Source organism: Tenrec ecaudatus, chromosome 10, assembly GCF_050624435.1.
Source record: "Tenrec ecaudatus isolate mTenEca1 chromosome 10, mTenEca1.hap1, whole genome shotgun sequence".
In the NCBI taxonomy this organism is placed as follows: Eukaryota; Metazoa; Chordata; class Mammalia; order Afrosoricida; family Tenrecidae; genus Tenrec; species Tenrec ecaudatus.
This window is the reverse complement of record NC_134539.1, coordinates 6,915,099-6,929,240: the sequence shown is the minus strand read 5'-3', so window position 1 is coordinate 6,929,240 and position 14,142 is coordinate 6,915,099. Positions and strand designations below refer to the sequence as shown.

Here is a 14,142-nt window from a genome sequence, read left to right as displayed (position 1 = left end):
GTATGTATGGATTGTGATAAGAGTTGTATGAGCTCCTAATAAAATGATTTTTTTAAAAAATACTGGGCTTTCTACTCCCATAAAGAGTTTCAGTCACAGAAACTCACAGGGGTAGTTCTACCTGTCCCATAGGGTTACTGAGTTGGCATCGATTCAATGGCAGTGATTTGAAGCTATGTGTTAGAAGCAAAGTTTATAAGCATCTTTGGAATGAACTATCTACACAGAATACTTTTGAATGCTTTAAAGCTAAAATGATTAAACTGTACTATCTTCCTTTCCTGCTATTATCAGTTGGGGGAGGAAGGTTTTCATTATCCCAAACTTACACGTTTGCTAAAGAAAATGGTCCTCTGTGAGGCTAACACATCACACTACAAGATGGTACTCAAAAGTAGTTTGTATGTGTTGAGCTTTCTCTGCTTCTACCTACATGAAGGATTCTCTCTTCCTGTAAAGTACTTATGATAGCAATAACAGCGCATGTAACAAAGAAATCTTCCTTCAAATTAATGAAGAGGAACAGTGTTTGAGATCATCCAAGAATTTAGTTTACTACATAACTAAAATGCACTGCCTTCCAATTGATTCCAACTCATGGCAACTCTGCAAGACAGAGTAGAATTGCCCCTGTAGGTTTCCAAGACTAAATCTTTACAGCAGCACAAACCTCATCTTTCTTCCTCCGAGAGGCTGGTGGTTTCTTATTACTGACCTTGCGCTTAGTAGTCCAAAGTGTAATCCACTACAGCACCACCTGGGTATCTCCTATAAACAAAATTAAATATGAAATACAGTGCGGTTTTGTTGTTTGTTCAATAGAGAGCCTTTAAATTCTTATTGAATGATAAGTATTTTAAAGTTCTTCGTCATTATGGAAAGTTTTATCACATATCTTCTAATTCAAACTAACTGGTGCAAAGATTATACTGCACAGCCTCTCCACTAATCAGTCTAATCGGTTCCAACGCTCAGCAAAAAAACTGCCTGGTCCTGTGCCATCCTCAACCTGCTGCTGTTTGGGGCCACTGTTGCTGCCATTCCAACAATCTATCCTGTTGAAGGTCTTCCTCTTTTTCCGAGCATCTATTTTACCAAGGACAATGTCTCTTTCAATGGACAGGTCCCTCATGATAGCATGCCCAAAGTACATGAGAGAAAGCCTTGCCAGTTTTGCTTCAAAGGAGCAGTCTAGCTGTACTTCTTCCAAAACAGACTTGTTTGTTCTTTTTGTAGCAGATTTGCCCAATGCAATATGTCCTTTGATTTCTTGACTGCCGCATCCATGAGTATTAATTGTGGATCCAAACAAAGTCCTTAATAAGTTCTATCTCTTTCCCATCTGTCGGTGCAGTCTATTGGTCCAGTTGTGTGGATTTGACTATGTTGAGGCACGATGCATACTGAAGACTGCAGTCTTTGTTCTCCCTTAGCTAGCACCTCAAGTACTGCTTGCTTTCAGTAAGATGGTGTCACCTGAATATCACAGCTTAAGAGGTCTTCTTCCGATCCTAATACCACACTCTTCTTCATATTACCCAGCTTCTCAAATTATTTCAGCATACAGATTGGATAATTGTGGTTAAAATGATATGATCGTGATGCACACCTTTCTTGATTTTAAATCATGCTGTTTAAGTATCACCTTATTCCATTTGAACAACTGCCTCGTGATCTCTGAACAGGTTCTACATACGCACAATTAAATGATCTGGAATTCCTATTCATTACAGTATTATTATACAGTATACAGTTATGATCCACACAGTTTCGTGCCTTTGCATCATTAATAAAGCAGAGTAAACATAATTCTGGTATTCTCTGTTTTTTAACCAAGAACCATACAATGTCAGAAGTGGTATCCCTCATTCCACATTCTCTTTTGATACTTGTCTGAATCTGCCAATGTATTGCTGCAACCATTTTAGAATTATCTGCAGCAAAATTTTACTTGTGTGTGATATTAATGATATCACCATTTACGTAATGGAGTATAAACCAACCCGAATATCCACCGAGGCACCTAATTTTACCACAAACCAGCATTAAAAATATGCTGAAACACTCGGCTTATACTCCAGTATATACGGTAATTCAACAATTTCCACACTCTCTTGGATCACCTTTCTTTGGAATAAGACCCATATTGATCTTTCAGTTGGATGGGTTTGTTGAAACATTTCAATTAGTATTCTGTCAATTCCTAGAGCCATGTCTTGTGCTCACGCTTTCACTGCAGCTTGGACTAATTCTTGCAATACCATTAACTCTTGATTGTACGCTACCTTTCAAAATTCTTTTTGGTACAGTGTCTCTGTGTATATCTTCCATCTCTTCTCAATGCTTCCTGCATCATGTAATATTTTGCCACAGAGTCTTTCAATAAATATTACAGCCCAGTGAATGAAGGAGGAAGTGCGGAGTGGAGACCCAAACCCCATTTGTCGGCCACTGGAGATCCCCTCACACAGGGGTCTAGGGGAGGAGATGAGTCAGTCAGGGTGCAACGTAGCACCGATGAAGAATACAGCTTTCCTCCAGTTCCTAAATGCTTCCTTCTACCCCCCACCCCCCCACTACCATGATCCGAATTCTACCATGCAAGTCTGGATAGAGCAGAAGTTGTGCACTGGTGCAGATAGGAGCTGGAGGCACAGGGAATCCAGGGTGGATGATACCTTCAGGACCAGGGGTATGAGGGGCGATACTGGGAGGGTAGAGGGAGAGTGGGTTGGAAAGGGGGAACTGATTACAAGGATCCACATGTGACCTCCTCCCTGGGGGACAGACAACAGAAAAGGGGGTGAAGACAGACATCAGACAAGGCAAGATATGACAAAATAATAATTTATAAATTCTCAAGGGCTCGTGAGGGAGGGGGGAGCAGGGAGGGAGGGGAAATAAAAGGAGGACCTGATGCCAAGGGCTTAAGTGGAGAGCAAATGCTTTGAAAATGATGAGGGCAAAGAATGTACAGATGTGCTTTATACAATTGATGTATGTATATGTATGGATTGTAATAAGAGTTGTATGAGCCCTTCATAAAATGTTTTAAAAAAATTACAGCCCAAGGCTGGAATTCTTGCAGTTGAGCATGTTCTTCCTTTTTGCCTTTCTAACTCCAGATCCTTGCACTCGTCACACTTTATCCTCCCGGGCTGTGTTAGCTAACTAGCGTGCTAACATGCCCATTCCATCGTACTTTGTCAATCAGCTCTCAGGAATATTCACAACTATGGATAAATAAATAAACAAGATATCTTCTCGCGTTGAATTAGCTTTACTATTAGTGAGGCTGGGTATATTTGCTGTCCATGGTTTTTTTATGAACTGTGTAACTGTGTCTCTTTCTCATTTATCCTTTAGGGCATTAATCTTTTTTTAAAAAGTGTTTCAGAACTCTTAAAATACAGTATTTGTCAACTAAAAGAAAACATGTGCAGTGGCGCTGCTATTGTTAATTGCTATGGAGACGCAGGACCGAAGTGGAACATATGCCTAATACACATACCAAAGAGTCCACAAACCGATGACAAAAAGACAAGTAATCACCTCAAAACAGAGCAAATATATTTGAATCTTTCACCCAAGATTACAATGGGGCTTCCAAAAGCTAGTGAGAAAACTGCATCATCTTTGCATTCCATTTTCCCACAAGCTTTCTGAAGCACCCTTTAGAACATGCATGAAACATTGACGAAACTAACCACAAAGAAACACGGGCTCACAAACCTAAAGAAAGAGGAAAAAATTCTAAATTTCACTCCGAGTATATCTGTCTTTGTCATTTTACTATTACTTCACTTTATATCTTACTCCATTCAAATGACTCCAGCATTCTCCAGTGTTTATAAATCCATCTCTAAGTCTTGGCTGTTGGTGGTATAATGCACCATGCACTGGGCTGCTAGCTGCAAGGTCAGCAGTTTACACCCACCAGTCGCACCATGGGGGAAAGGGAGGCGGTCATACAGATTTACAGCTTTGGAAACCCACGAGGGCAATTACATCTGGAGGTGGAATGGACTTGATGGAAATGGACTCAGGGGCTGTCTGTGTTGCTCATTTTCTTCTTACTTATTGCCTCACACATTTGAAGTTGGACAGTTTTAGTATTTTGGCATTGATTTGGTTTTGTGTGTGTTTAACATCTACCCATCTGTACCTAAGAATCTCTTCTATGTGTACAACCTTTCTAAACCAAATACCTAAGCCCAAACAATGAAGGGACAAGAAATGGAGACATTCAACTACATAAAACTATAAACCTCTTCCACAAGTTTTTTTTTTAATTTTAACAATTTATTAGGGGCTCATACAATTCTTATCACAGTTCATACATATACATACATCAATTGTATAAAGCACATCTGTACAGTCCCTGCCCTAATCATTTTTTTCTCCTCTTTTCTTTTTTTACATTTTATTAGGGACCCATACAACTCTTATCACCATCCATACATATACATACATCAATTGTATAAAGCACATCCATACATTCCCTGCCCCAATCATTCTCAAAGCATTTGCTCTCCACTTAAGCCCCTTGCATCAGGTCCTCTTTTTTTTCCCCTCCCTCCCCTTTCCCCCCTCCCTCATGTGCCCTTGGTAATTTATACCTCGTTATTTTGTCATATCTTGCCCTATCCGGAGTCTCCCTTCCCCCCTTCTCTGCTGTCCCTCTCCCAGGGAAGAGGTCACATGTGGATCCTTGTAATCAGTTCCCCCCTTCCAACCCACTCACCCTCCACTCTCCCAGCATCGCCCCTCACACCCTTGGTCCTGAAGGTATCATCCACCCTGGATTCCCTGTACCTCCAGCCCTCATATGTACCAGTGTACAGCCTCTGCCCTATCCAGTCCTGTAAGGTAGAATTCGGATCATGGTAGTTGGGGGGAGGAAGCATCCAGGATCTGGGGGAAAGCTGTGTTCTTCATCGGTACTACCTCGCACCCTAATTAACCCATCTCCTCTCCTAAACCCCTCTATGAGGGGATCTCCATTGGCCGACACTTGGGCCTTGGGTCTCCACTCTGCACTTCCCCCTTCATTTAATATGGTATATATATATACATATACACATATATACACATATATACACACACTTATATCGTTGTTGTTTTTTTTGCATGATGCCTTATACCTGGTCCCTTGGCACCTCGTGATCGCACTGGCCGGTATGCTTCTTCCATGTGGGCTTTTTTGCTTCTGAGCTAGATGGCTGCTTGTTCACCCTCAAGCCTTTAAGACCCCAGACACTATCTCTTTTGATAGCCGGGCACCATCAGCTTTCTTCACCACATTTGCTTATGCACCCATTTGTCTTCAGCGATCCTATCATGGAGGTGTGCAGTCAATGATATGATTTTTTGTTCTTTGATGCCTGGTAACTGATCCCCCTGGGACCACTCGATCACACAGGCTGGTGTGTTCTTCCATGTGGACTTTGTTGCTTCTGAGCTAGATGGCCGCTTGTTTATCTTCAAGCCTTTAAGACCCCAGTCACTATCTCTTTTGATAGCCGGGCACCATCAGCTTTCTTTACCACATTTACTTGTTCACCCACTTTGGCTCCAGCCGTTGTGTCGGGAGAGTGAGCATCATAGAGTTCTAATTTAATAAAAGAAGGTATTCATGCATTGAGGGAGTGTTTGAGTAGAGGCCCAAGGTTCTTCCGCCACCTTAATACTTGACCTATAAATATAGACACATAGATCTATTTCCCCATCCTCCTATATATTTTTGCATGTACATGTCTTTGTCTAGACCTCCATGAATGCCCTTTGACTCCTAGCTCTTTCCTCCATCTCCCTTGACTTTCCTCCTGCCCTACTACCATGCTTCATCGCCACCTGGGCTAGAGTATACCTCTTCTCTAAGCAACCTTACCCTTGATCATTTCCCACCAGGCCTGCCACTCTTCCACAAGTTTTTTAACAACTGACCAAAAATTCAAGCCAGAAAAATCTATGCAAAAAAAGTTTAATGTGTTTAAGCAAATAACTTAGCAATCACTAAGAAGATGGACAAGGAATACATACAGGCATTCACAGGCCATGCTCGGAATGAAGAGGGAACCACCATCAGTCATCATCCAAGTGCAGTCAGCCAACAGGAAAGATGCTCCTGTTTTCCTACACAACTGGCAAAGTGGAAGACGACTGACAATACCCAGTGTGGCCAAGCGTTATCTAAAGATGTGTCCCTTTCAAAAGAATAAGAGTTCTTAGGACACACAGCTAACCATTTTCCAAAACACATTATAATAAAGACAAAAATGTTTTCGTGGCATAAACAATAATCTGATAACCTGTGCCATTCCTGGTTGTTGTTGGGTGCCATTGAGCTGGTTCCTACCCACAGCGACCCTGTGCACAACACAATGAAAACACAGCGGGGCCCTGCAGACACCAGCTGCTCTACCTAGTGTTCTGCTTCCATGAAGATCTGCCACCTCAGAAACTCAATGTGGCAGTTTGACCCTGCCCCATGTGGCCCCTACAGGTTGGCATCAACTCAAGGGTACACCACAATGGGTTACCCTCTCCACACTTCAAACCCAGGTAGCCTTCCTTTGCCCTTTCCAATCCTCCCCACTGAACACTCTTCACTATTCCACCCTCCGTTTTAGAAGTCATCTCCTTTCAGAAAGCAGTCTGTTTAGACATTACCAGCACAACAGATCCAGTCTGTTTAACTTGCTCTTGTTCAAACCACACAAACACTAGTGCCTGCTTGGTGTGGTAGGCAAGCGCACCAATGAACGACACTGTCCCCGAAATTCCTCCCGGTCTTCATTATGCCTAAAAGGCTCACCACAATCCCACTGATGGAGAGCTAGCTGTAGTTATGTCTTCTGCGTGGAAAATTAGTCAGCAACCTTCTTTCTTCTGCTTTTCTCGATTTCACGTTAGGACGAACACCAGCATATTATTAGGGCTTTTCTCGGTTCTAATTTGCCATCCGTGGCAACATTACATTCCCACCCCAGCCTGTGTGCCTCTCTCACACTAACTGTTCCTTCTTTGTTATCTCCACCAAGACGCCTTCTTTCACCAGCTCCCTAGGTAATAAGGGTAATCCCTCCAAAGGCTCAAGGTCAGGTCCACTGCTCTACTCTGTGTCCACAGCTCCAGTCCTAGCTTGTCTCCCACGATCCAGCCACATGTCCCACAGTTGATTTGTCCATTCCCACTGTCACCTCAAAGTCAACAGATCCACAAATAAGCTCGGTTCAAATCTACTACCTCCATTCCTCTGTCTGCACTGCCAGTCATCAAAGGCTAGTTCTCTGTCGGGCGCAATCAGACTAACCCTGGGCATAGTTTTTAATATCTCCAGGTCTCGGTTTCCTGAGACACATACTGTGTAGATGGGCAAAGGTGTTCTCTGATGTCACTGAGACTCACTTTGTGTCATCTTGATTCCTCTTCACCCACACCCACCCTCAACTTCTCCTCTCCTGTCACACTCAAACCATATGGAAGCCCTCCATGGGTGACACCTCTCTGCTCAGACTTCTTTCCACCAAGTCCTCGTTACCTCTCGAGGCCTCGATCATTTTGATAGATCTCCAGAAGAGCCCTTCTCTTTCCATTCTCTTTCATACAATGCCAAGCTAGCATGGGTGGCAGTAAAGCTTTCCTAAAATATTCCTTTAGGAGCCATTTCCCAGTTCAGAACATTCAAAGCTTCTCCAGGACCTAAAAGACCTTCTCCTCAGCCTCGCACTTGAAGCCATCCTTAACCTAACTCCAACCTATATTTCCAGCAGCGCAACACTCCAAATCAGTCAAGCTGCTCCACTCTTCCCTGAACTCAGCATGAAGAAGCTGCTTTGGCTGAGCTCCACTCCGCAGCCCAGACACAGCGACCCAGAGAAGAACAACTCACTGCTTGACCACCTACAAAGCAGCACGCCCCTCCCTTGGAAAGTGCCATTTAAAAGCTAGAAGTGTCCCCCAGACAGCATCCCTTCTCAATTTGAGAGTGGGGACCGGCTTTGCTCCCAGAGCGAAGTGTATCTTATCTTTGCTTAAGGTGTTCCCTCTCAAATCTTGAGAGGCACCGCTTCATTTCTTTTCAAGTGACTCTATGCTGTAATAAAACTGTGGCTTACCACTCTGCTGCTGTGTGCGTGTGTGTTGTGTGAGCTGGGCTTATCGCTGGACTGTGACAAATGACACAGGTGTGGGGTTTGCTAGTTCCCCTGTGGGTGAAAGCCGAGACACCAAATTTACATTGCAGAAGCCCGCCCTGTTCTGTCCCTGTCAAATTATATGCCAATACAATTATTAACATTTTAAAAATTAAAAATAAAATAAATAACACCTTGTGATCTAAGTCAACCCTACAGTGCAGCAGTTCTCAACCTGTGGTTCGAGACCCCTTTGCAGGTCAAACAATCCTTTCACAGTGGTCACCCAATTCAGAACAGTAGCAAAATTGCAGTGATGAAGTAGCTACGAAAATAATTTTGTGGTTGGGGGTCACCACCACATGGGGAACTGTATGAAAGGGTCACAGCATAAGGAAGGTTGAGAACCACTGTTACAGAGAATGCACTGGAATGAGTCTCAATTATCAGGCAAGGAGACAAAGGCAGGACTGAGTTAATCCAGACCTGCTGAGTCGTGAAATACAAGGCTGTGGTTGTACTCGCTGGAGACGGGTGAAGACCATGAGAGCAAGTGAAAAGCTGTAATACTGCACACTTGTTATTAGAAAGTGTAGACACTAGCTTTCAAGACTACACCAGGGAATGCTGGTTGAAGGTCTTTAGATAAAAGACTGAACAAGTAAGGGCAGGGACTGATAACAAAGTCTCCTGAAAGCCTGGAAAAGGAAGTTAAACCTAGTCAGTGGAAGGGAGGGGCCCCTGCAGATCGTACAAGGAGGGGCACACCCCTGAAGGAGAACAGAAAACCATGCTGGGCTTCCAACATTCTAGGCTGAGGACACTGGTCTTGGCGTTCATATGAAGGGAGGGAAGGAGCTATACTAAGGACATAAGAAACCAGCAGGTGTGTTCAACTAAGATGAGGAGAAAATCAAAGAGCTAGTTTGAAGATGCTGCCTACCAAATGTAAAGACCTAGAGAGAGAAGGAGGTGGTGGAAAGGTGAATGGGGAAAAGGAAAATTATTTTCATTTGGGGCATTTTGCGTGGGCTTAAGATGAGCACAAGTAGAAAATAATTTCTTTACAAAACAGGAAGCAACTGGAAAGACAAGTAAGTCATTCAAAGTTAGTATTAGGGGGAACAAAAGGGGCAGGCGTTATGAAGACATTCAATAAAAGAGAAAATGTATTAAGCCATGATCAGCTGGCATAAATTCTGTATCACTAATTTTATCAGATACTGTTGGGGCGTGAACAACAGAATTTTATCTGAAGGGATATATTAGATGGTGTAAGAAGTGGCAAAAATAAAAGAAGGGATCCTGAGGGTTCCTGACATCAAGGAGTTCAAGAAGAAAGAAAATGTGTTGAAACTGACTGTGGTAGCAACTGCACAATCCTGCTTGATGTGAGTGAACTATGGGATGTTATGACAGCTGTAAGAGCTCCCAATAAAATGATTTTAAAAACGATCATAATTTTATCAGAGAAGCTAACGTAAGGTGGTCTAGTTCCTCCCAATCCACAGGAGCTAAGACAAACTGCCAGGCTTTCTCCATTCAGGGCACTTTAAAACCAAGACAACCTATTCACCTTCAAAAGTCTATCTGGGATGTTTATGGTACCCTTAAGACCAAAGAAAGGAGAAAAATGAGGCTTTCTACTCCTGTAAAGAGTTATAGTCTCAGAAACCCACAGGGACAGTTCTAACCTGCCCGATGGGATCTGTGCGAGTCAGAATTGACTCGATGGCAGTCAGGTGTTTTTGGGGGGTTTTAGGTTGAGACCAAAGAAACCTCTTAGTCCAAAACCAAGGCCCAAACAATTTCATAAGTACTGATGTCCTTACAATTTAGCACCCACTGGGCACCACACCACTTCTCGAACTCTGCTATCAAATTAGACATAACCCAACCCTCACTTCCTGTTCACCTTGATTTTCACCAAGCACTTGCTTTTTTTTTTTTTAACCAGCATCACTGCTGAAAACAAGGCCTTACAACGAGTTGACTTTGTCGAAAGGAATGTAGCAAGCTAATGATGCAATGGTTTGTCTACCTCAGGGTAGCCAATCAAGGAGGGGCTCACCGGTGCTGCATAGATTCTCAGCAGTTTGGGAGACTAAGGAACCGGCCTGAAAAGAGTTATAAAAAAAGTGGGTGGGAGAAAGGAAGTTCTTGCTAAGCACAGCACACCACAAGAGGGCAGCAGCACAAAGGGGGGTGGGGTGGGAGTTGGGGTGGTCAGAGGAACCAGGGGGTAAATAGGATGGATTCTTGTCCTTTTTCTCCCAACACTAACACGGACGAAACACTAGTCACTGGGGGGTCCCTGAGTACAGAGTCATTCTGTCCTCAGAATCTCCTCTGCTTGCCGGGTCTCCATAGGACCCAAGCCTTGGAGGGTAGGAGCCAAACAACACTTTACTTTGCAGGTACGGTCTTTTTCAAGGCGCACAACAATTGAATAAGCGGGGTCCAAAGAGAAACCAAAGGGCACCCCTAGTCCACGGCAGGAACATCAATATGTACACCCAGATCTGACTCCCACCCACCCACTTTCCTATTCGGCCTCAAAAGCATCCCACCTGTGCAGGAGTAACGTCTTCCCCTCTCAGGCCTGAGACAATCCTCTCAAGTCACATGCAAACAAAGACCAGAAAAGGAATAATTTCTTACCCCTAAAACGTGCTCTGAACTCCAAACAGGGCACTGGCACCGAGCACAACAGGCACACTGAGTGCCTAGCTTGCAAGTGTGACACGACAACCCTCTACCACAGGGAAGTCCCTGGCGCCCTAGCAGTTTCCCCAGTGGTTACACACCAACAAGGAAAGAAGTGGACTGCAGATGAAGAGAGTGCGTGGGGGTGTGCGTGTGGGGGTGTGGGTGCGTGTGTGGGTGTGTGTTGGTGGAAAGAGGGGTGGGCAAAAGTTGATTATTCATCTGCACGTCGCTGGGGCATTCTATCACAATATCTGCACGAGCACAACAGCTCACTTATGCAAACCCATAATGAAACCAAAAGTCATTGTGTCTCTGTCTCACTTTTCCTTTCCTTCTCCACATTCCTCCCTCCTCGCGCTCCCCGCGCCCCCCCCCCCAGGTCTGACATGCTCTGGGCACACCTACCCTTAGATTCGGTGGGGAGGGCGGAGTTTCCCACAGATTATGAATCCCGGGAAGGCAAGCTGGATACACCGGGCCAGTGAGTTAAAGCCCTCAAGGATGCAGTGTGGCCCGTCGGCACCCACTGGGAGAGAACAACCACCCCGTGTTCTCTCAGCCGGTATTCCCCGCTGTCTGCAAACACTCCTCTTTGAGAGACACCAACTGGTTGCTTGGGAACCAAGGGCGATCAACAGTCTACATTTGTCAAACCCGAGGAGAAAAAACAGCGAACGTGTCCAGGAAGAACCAAAACCAATGCGGTTGATGACCAGGCACAGAGACCCCAGGTGACAGCCTACACCTGCCCCGAGAGGTGTCCTGGGCTGTCACCTTCCTGGGAGCCGATCACCATCACCAGGTGGGCGCGATCACCACATCTTTCTCCCGCTCAACCACGACCCGGTTAGCAGCCAAGCACTAGCCGTCGGACCACCAGGGCTCCTTAAGAGCAATATAAGACCCCCAAATCACTCTCCCAGACCCACACGGAAAGTTCAGGGCTGCCACTCTTTCTCCCCCTTTTAAATCAACAGCCTGTAGCCTCTTAGGGGCGCACCCACAGTCAGCGACACCCTGGCAGCCAGGGCCCACACCTACCGTGGCGGGAGGGGACGAAGGGCCTGCTTTTCCGTCGACGAGAAACCGATCACATCGCGGGCCCGCGTCGGAACCCTAAAAAGACCAGACAAGCAGGCGCAGTCAGTACGGCGGACCTCCGGGGGGCACGGGCGCCCCTTCCCCGGGCCTTTGGGGTGGCCCTACAAGCGGGGGGCTGGGGCCGGGTGGGGCGCCGGGTCACACATCCAGGCACCCGCTTCCAGAGACGTCTTTCAGAGAGGACGCCGGGCGGGGAAGTTCGGGGCCAAGGGAGGGGACGGGGGGCCACGGCGACACCCACCCGCGGCACGGGCGCGCCCCCGGCCCGCGAAGCCCCCGCGGCGCGCGTCCCCCAGACCGGCCCTCGGCGCCGCCCACCCCACCCCCCCGCGCGACCTCGGCGCCCACTCACATCCCGGGCGGCGGCGGGAAGGGCTGCTCCCCTCTCGACGCGCGCCGAAAGCCGGGCCGGCTCCGAGGGGCGGCGGGCGGCGGCGGGGAGTCGGCAGCCGCGAGCGGGCCCGGCCTGTCAGCGCCGACGGACGCCGTTAGCGGCGGCCGCTGCTGCCCCGTTCGGCTCCTCTTCCTCTCTCCTTCCTGAGGCGCACACCACTCCCCCTCGGCCGCCGGGAAGCCCGTCACGGCGCCGACCCCACCCCCTCAGGCCGCCCGCCGCCTCCGCGCCACGGGCGACACTGGCGCGGGCGCCCAGCTGCGGCCCACTCAGCGTCCCCGGCGGCCTGCAGCGCGCGGCCTGGGCGCCCAGACTGAGGCCGCCGGGAGGGGGCGGGGCGGCGCGGGGCGGGGCCCGCCGGGAGGGGGCGGGGCGGCGCGCTCCCCCGCTGCGCGCGCCGCGGGACTGCGTTGAGGGCGCGCGCACGGCGGCGCCGGGCAGCGGGAGCGCGCGCGGGGCGCCGGGAGCCTGCGGGCTGGCGGCTGCGAGGCGAGCCGACCCGACCCGACCCCACCGCCCGCCGTGTCGGCGGCTGGGAATGAGCGGGCCGCGCCGCCGTCGCCGGGGTCCTTTCTCCTGCCCGCGCCATCTGGAGCTTTGTGGCCAGCGAATGCCCAGGAAAGAGTAAGGGTCCGGTAAGGCCCCCGCCGCCTGCGGGTTGACCAGGAGCCCGGCCAAGAAAGAGAAGCCATGCCTACCACCCCCAGTTTTCACTCACTCCACTCATTCTTCATTCATTCAGCAAATATTTACAGACGAATGACTTAAGGGCTGGAGATCACCCCCCTCCCCCTCCCTGAATACTCCCTGCCCCCTGGAGCTGATGTAGTATGGTGTTGAGTGCCATGCCCATGCCGGTGACTTCTATTCTCAGTGGCCCTGTGAGTTACTGGGGTGTAATCCTTACAAAGCAGATTGCCAGGTTTTCCTCTCGCTGAACAGCGGCTAGTAGGTTCCAACCTTTCGTAGCAGCACCCACCCAGGTAGTAGACATTCAGCGCTGGGAGTAATACTGACGCGTAATGATTCTATAGGACAGCGTAGAACTGCCCCTGTGGTTTTCCTGAAACTAACTCTCTGCAGGAGTAGAAAACCTCATCTTTCTCCCACAGAAGTGGCTGGTAGTTTTGAACTGCTGACCTTGTGGTTAGCACTGTAACATGTAAACTATTACACCACCCAAAACCCCCCAAATCAAACTCACTGCCATCCAGTCCATGCAGACTCATCGTGAGCCTCCCTATAGGACAGGGTAGAACTGCCCGAGTTTCCAAGACAAACTATTGATAGGAGTAGAAAGCCCCATCTTTCTCCAGTGGAGAGGTGGTTTCAAACTGCTGACCTTATGGTTAGCAGTCCACCATGTACCCACTATGCCACCAGGGATTTTACATTAATAGAGGCTACAAAAGTGTTTCAAGTACATACCGTTTGGGGTATATAATTGCCACTAAGAGAAAGAATCAAGAGGAAAGCGAGAGAGGTCTGCCATCTTCATTAGAGTCTCCAGGAAGACCTGCAGTGGGTGACCTTTGAGCAGAGACCTGAAGGATGAGAATGAGCCAGCCCTGTGACTGGGGAGAGTTTCTGGCAGAGCAACCAGCAAAAGCAAAGACCCTGAGAAGCAAATGTGCTTGAAGTTCAAGGACCAGGGATGGGGTTCTTGTGGCCTGGAGGAGGGGACCAGGTCAAAGGGGAAGCCTGGGACCAGGCTCTGTAGAGCTTACTTCATTTGTCACCGCTTTCTTTCTGCAAACCGCCTTGAAGTGGTGCTCCTCCTCCTCCTGCCACCAGACACAC

General features: G+C 47.7%; 1 protein-coding gene across 2 annotated transcripts in view; it reads right to left on the bottom strand.

Moving 5' to 3' along the window:
• Positions 1–12,629, bottom strand: part of JAK2 (Janus kinase 2) — a 96,868-nt gene extending 84,239 nt beyond the window's left edge. The window contains exons 1-3 of one of the 2 annotated variants that reach the window (XM_075559887.1): positions 12,301–12,629; positions 11,889–11,963; positions 716–768 (exon numbers count right to left, since the gene is read on the bottom strand). The gene's annotated coding sequence lies outside the window, so the exon portion shown is untranslated. The remainder of the gene's footprint in view (positions 1–715; positions 769–11,888; positions 11,964–12,300) is intronic. The other variant, XM_075559886.1, reaches the window with a different exon arrangement.
• Between the last annotated feature and the right edge of the window lie 1,513 nt (positions 12,630–14,142).